This window comes from Pleurodeles waltl, unplaced genomic scaffold (assembly GCF_031143425.1).
Source record: "Pleurodeles waltl isolate 20211129_DDA unplaced genomic scaffold, aPleWal1.hap1.20221129 scaffold_491, whole genome shotgun sequence".
Classification (NCBI taxonomy): Eukaryota; Metazoa; Chordata; class Amphibia; order Caudata; family Salamandridae; genus Pleurodeles; species Pleurodeles waltl.
Window position 1 is genome coordinate 26,280 of NW_027150199.1, and position 6,000 is coordinate 32,279.

The following is a 6,000-nucleotide window of genomic DNA, read 5'->3' on the forward strand; positions in this document are numbered from 1 at the left end:
GTTTATATCTAACAAGTGTAATATCACTCACAAAGGCACCATAATGTTGTGGTCTTTTAATGCATCACATTTACATGGGTATAGTTTTTCACACAATATATGAAGGTAAATGCTGTCCTTCTCTTCTACCAAAGAAAGCATAAAGGCACAGCCATGTTATGCTCTGTCACACCCATTGCTGTGAAACATCTGGTGGAGCCCTGGGGGTGCATCTGTAACGTAATGGGTATTTGTAAGGCACGCAATCACCTGCAAGGGTTTCCTGGCGCTGAGCAGGCGTGTGTGTGTGTAGCCCTGTCTAAGGTAGGTTGGTTTATTAAAAACGCAGGTCTTCAACTTCTTGCAGAATTGAAGAAGAGAATAAAATGCTCTTGTGTGAAATGGGAGTCCATTCCATGCTTTAGGAGTGATGCAACAGAACACCCATCCTCCTGATCTGGTTCTCTGTATGTATGGGATGTGTGTGAGTAGGAGCCCTGAGTAGATGGAAGTCTCTTGGTGGTTGTGGAAAGAGAAGCAACTGGTCAAGTAGGTGGGGCCTACGTTGTGTTGTGCCTTGAATGTGTATGTAAGGTGTTTGAAATTAGTTCATTTCTGTTTCGGGAGACAGTGGAGCTCTCTGAGGTATGGTGAGATGTGAATTCAGAGCGGGAGGTTGAGGATGAGTCTGGGTGCCAAATTCCAGGTAGTTTTCTAGTGAGTTATCTGATGTTTCAAGCATAGAGAGCATCCCCGTGGCCCAACTTGCTGCTAACTTGGTCATGAGTGGCAGTTTTCTAGTGTTGCTGGCTGTGGATTCTAATGATGAGTATTGTCTGCTTTCAAGCCCTGCAGGAGGGTTGCCACTTTTTCAGAGAAGAATTCTAAATATTTCTGTCTAGACTCAGGTTACGGAAGGTCCGGGAGATTGTATTTAAATAGTAGTTTGTGGAAAGTTGCACTCCACTCTTTCGGACCTTCATACAAGGAGTAAAACTTTCCTCTTAGCAGTGAACTTACAGCCTGTGATAGTATTCTCTCAGTTCTGAGACTCACACTGAGTAGGGCTTTGAGAAACTTGTTCCAATAAAGAAAATAAAGACGGACTGAAGGGGGCTCAGAAAGAAATGAGGGGTGAAGAAAGAAAGAAGCTGGAATGTGGAGGGAAATAGATTGATGTTGTTAAAGTAATGTTTTATTTTACCAAGTTTGAGAGGGTTTAAAGTTTGACTACTCAGCACTGAAGGTAATGGATATCAAACAAAAAGTCACTGTGGAAACCTGGGATCTTTAGAGCTTCAGTCTAACGTCCTAGCCAAGAGCCCATGGAGGGGCTCTGTTGTTTTGGAGAGCTCACAGGTATCTTTACAGGTGTCCAGGTCTCTCATCACCTCCCCCCTTAGTCTGAAAGAAGCCTCGCCGGGGGTCGCTGCTCTCTTTACAGCAGTGTGGACCAGACATCACCACACAGGCTTAAACCTACGCTTTCGCCGACTGACCAAGATATACAAAAAGCCAGAATAAAACACCAGACATGGAAGACACACTGCATTCATGGAGACCACGAAGAAAGAGATACTGCACATTAAATAGATTTACATTAAATAGATGGAGAATACTTGACGGAGACACAAACTATTAAAACAAGCATTTGCAATGCAACGGGTCTCGCGTTTGCTCATGTTACAGCTGATCGCGTTGTAAACTCCTAACCCGACTTTTCACCTATCGGGCAAAAGTGCATTTATGTACATAACCCGAAAAAGTGAAGTTAATTATGTAAAGTGCTCGACTTCTGCCAAGCGAGATCGCGCTCGTGAATGAGAGAAAAAGAAGTCCATGAGCCCGATGGAAAACAGCGAGCCTCGCATGTTTTCTGTACTTGGTCGCTGCGCTGGAGGAGGGCGAGCCACCGGAAAAGGCATGACCTATGCGTGCCTTCGACTAATGAAAGCAAGCGGATTTTATTAGGCAAGCCCACGTACCAATAAAAAACACTGACGTGACGTTGACAGGGCTCCGAGCCCTTTTCTAAACACTAAAGCGTCTCGCTGCGATACGCATGCGCGAGCGCATGCAACGCAGGCTCGACCCTAAAAACATGAATAACCAATACACTACCCGGAAGCCTACGTTTCTTCGTTACTACAACTTGCATTCACTCCAATTTCAGAAAAGTACGTTCGTTATTAAAAAAGATACAGTTTGGTTCTAATTGTTTGTATAGATGATATATAGTTTTAGTTGAAAATCAGAGGCGCAACTAGAAAAAGTAATAGTGATGAAGCTTATAATACATTTGAAATTAACCATGACGCGATTACGTGGAATTGATAATCAAGCAAAACAGCCAGTACCAATTGTTCACCACATAGTACTTTGTTTTTCTGTAAATATTAAACATTCGCTGTCGACTAAGTGGTCCATAACTTAAAATCAAAATGTACAAATGTGTTCCCAAAACTTGATTCCTTCATGTTGAAAGCTTTCTCTGTTGGATTTCCAAGCCTGCCAGCTCTGCTAGAGGCGCCTCGGTGTTGGTATTTATTACAATTCTATATGCTGCCACTGATCATATTATACAGTGCACTTCATATACATTAAATCGCAATACTTCTAAAATGTCGAGATTGTAAACGAAACAAATAACAAAATGTATTTCTAAAGTGTAAACATGGTTAAGTCATAAACATAGTCTCCCCGTCGGGGAATTGAACCCCGGTCTCCCGCGTGACAGGCGGGGATACTGACCACTATACTAACGAGGAACTGATGACTCCCTGGTACCTGACCTCCTACTGATTGTTCTACCTGTCCCCCTGCTGGGGGCGCTGCACCCACAGAAATGTCAGTGTTGACCCCATCTGTGCAAGGAAAGAGCCGCTCTCTTTGTATCACTGATTTACAGCTTCCTCTGCACAGACTCCTCCTTTTCTCTCTCTGACAGTCACTGGGATCAGCGGCTGCACCTCCGTCCATTTCTGCTCTGGCTAAATTCACTTCTTGGTGCCATCTGAGAAAAATGGGGGAGACAAAAACAATTGTCAAGCTCTAGCGTCGTTGCTTCAAAACATGGCGTATTTTAATTTCAGAATGTGAAAAGAAATATGAAGAGCAAATACGAAAAAAAATCCTTCGAGCCGGATTTGAACCAGCGACCTAAGGATATCAGCTTCACCACTACAGTCCTCCGCTCTACCAACTGAGCTATCGAAGGGACGGAAGCATCATGTGACTGCAGCCTTCAGGTTATGTACCTGCCAGCAGTGGGGCCCATGGTGATCATGTGTATGTGTGCTGGGCATTTAAAGACCGAGGTCACATATCAAGCTGTGTCTTCAGGATGCATGCTGTTTATTTTCAGATGCCTATCTCATTCTCCAGCATCACAAACCTACAATCAGCATCATTTCATCTACCACCGGAGTACTTTTTGGAAACTCATCGCACAATAACTACAAAGGGTGACTCTGCATTTTAATTGGCAAGGCGTGCTTTTCCTCTTCATTTGCGTACTCTGGAAAACACATGCCGCTTTAGCAATGCACATTTTCAGTGCTTTTCTAATATCTCAATATTTCAGCAGCAAGCATGGGGGAGGGCTTTCTGTTGAAGTCAGTCATACAGCCATTGTCTTTCCATCTTGATTACCTTTACTTAGAATTCAAAAAAATAAATGTGTCTTGTCGCAGACACACAAAGTGATTTCTCAGCATTCTCAATGGTTTATTAAAAATAATGGGAACTAACTTTCTTGAGAAAAGTACAGCTCAGGAAATAAAATGGCAAAACCATCACAACAAGTATGTCGGCCAATGAACTCAGCTGGAATGCTGAAAGTTGTGTAGATTCTTAAACTTTGGAAAGCTTGGCGCTCAGTGTAAGAATGATAGGGAGTGTGCGGTGAGGATGCAGGCATGTTGCCCCCCCCTGTGATTGGTGAAGGCGTGAACAATGACAATATTAACACTTACCAGTTTTACATAAAAAACCTTGCTCTAGTGCAAGGGTGCCCAACATAAGTCCAGTAGAGTCGGATCCATGCCGGATTTGCAGGATATCCACAAGATATATATATGATTGCCAGAAATGAACAACAGTTACATATTAAGCTCGTCCGAGGTCACCTTGAAAACCTGGCATGGACGACCCCGCCTCCCACTGCAATGGAAACCATTCTCTAACACACAGGATGGGGGGAGTGATACTGCTTCCTACCTGGCCTCGTGCAGGAAGGAAGCCAGAGACAGTGTCTGTTAAACTCACTACAAACAGTGGCAACTTGGAACGATTTCACATTTAAGGCTGCACCCAACATTGTCTGCAGCTTGCCAGGCTGTGAGCAGGCCCAGGGTTTGCACAGACTTGAACAGATCCAGCTCTGCTTAAGAGGCTCAGCACTGGTTCTGTAAAGTGTCCATCCCTGGCCAGCCACAGTGCACGTGAGGAGCTGCTCATCCGGTTCTGTGCTCTTGTGCAACAAAAGGAAAGTAAAGTGACCTGATTTCTAAAGTGTTTGCTATTTCCATATGTCACCTTCATAGCACCGTAAATAACCAGTATTCATAGCAGCCACTTTATATACCTTGTGAGGGAAAAGCGTTGAGCCCACTCGGCTCGGATTTAAGAATGTGACCTGTAAGTCATGCTCAGGTACCAGCAGGGGGCACTTTACTAGTGAGCCATCTTGGAGGCTGCCCATGACTGACTCTGCCCTAGCCCACCCCACCTTTTTGAGACAAGCATCTGTTGTGAAAACTCCTCGTCCCCCCCTGGCTCCCAGCAAAGGCCTGACAGCCATCATCTCACCCCTGGAAGCACCTAGAAACTCTGCTGCTAGGCGCTCTCGAGCACAGTGTCAGTCCCACGGCTGCCTGCGTGTCTTTGACTTCTTCAGGCATCCCTCGCGCTTCCACATAAAGTGTAGCTCGTGACACGCATCACCAGAAGGGAGATTATGGTTGGGGCATAGAAGCTAGACCCCAGGCGCTACATTACATACCCTGCACTGATGCTACAGCAATTGGGCATCGTCATTTGAACGTATTTGCCCTGGTTAGTCAGCGCAAATGTCTTTTTATTTAGCACGTTGATATGCCACAAATGTCATCACAAAACAGGATCAGTACAAGTGTAACATATGCATCCCAGAAATGCAGAAGCGTTGGTTCAACACTGCAATGTATGTAATCCCCCCCCCCCCCCCGGACTGAAAAATGCACTTAAGGAGCAAACATTTTTTTTTTAGCTCAAATCACTCAGCTGTGTTTTTATAAAACATTACTGGTTTCTTGACAGCAGTGTGAATGATGACCCGAATTGCAGTATGAACAGGGCCTGGCTATTGTTGGCAGCTCTTTCATGGCAGTACCACAATGGCTCCAGATGACAAACAAGCCTTGGTAAAGCTAATAGATCTTGCCTATGTGGGATCTATTGGTTTTGTGAATGTTTTTTTAGCCACATTGTACAGCAGCTCTGGCTTCAGTGCAGCATGGATGAATGTAAAAAAAAGCACTATGAAGTGATCAATGCTGGCTGTGTCATATACAGCTTTTTTCCTTTACTTTCAGCCATGTTGCAGCATGGCTAAATCACTGGCAAAACCAGTAGCTATCACATAGGCGATACCTATTGGCTTTGCCAATGCTTGTGTTCCTTGCCATTAATAACCTGACATCTGAAATACATCAGGACTTTTACAAGGAGACGTGCACACTACAGGATACTGTCATTTCACTACTAACGCACCTCATGCTTGTCAATGGAAGGTTCCATGGTGTAATGGTTAGCACTCTGGACTTTGAGTCCAGCGATCTGAGTTTGAATCTCGGTAGAACCTGCTGTAGTTTTAATAATTTAACATTCATTTCTTTAGTTTTGTATTATTTTAAAATTTTCAGTCCCGTACTAATTACAAGCGAGCTAATATCTTTTGCACAGTTTACATCATCTATGCGTTGCTTATCTTGTTTATTTGAAATATGTTACTATATGGATGATATCAATTAAAATTGTAGC

At 43.9% G+C, this 6,000-nt stretch overlaps 2 non-coding genes across 2 annotated transcripts; both read right to left on the bottom strand.

Moving 5' to 3' along the window:
* Nucleotides 1–2,675: 2,675 nt before the first annotated feature.
* TRNAD-GUC (transfer RNA aspartic acid (anticodon GUC)) lies at nucleotides 2,676–2,747 on the bottom strand. Its single transcript has one exon. It is a non-coding gene; the product is annotated as a tRNA-Asp (tRNA).
* Nucleotides 2,748–3,110: 363 nt separating this feature from the next.
* TRNAY-GUA (transfer RNA tyrosine (anticodon GUA)) lies at nucleotides 3,111–3,196 on the bottom strand. The gene is given in 2 exon segments: nucleotides 3,111–3,146; nucleotides 3,160–3,196. It is a non-coding gene; the product is annotated as a tRNA-Tyr (tRNA).
* Nucleotides 3,197–6,000: the final 2,804 nt, after the last annotated feature.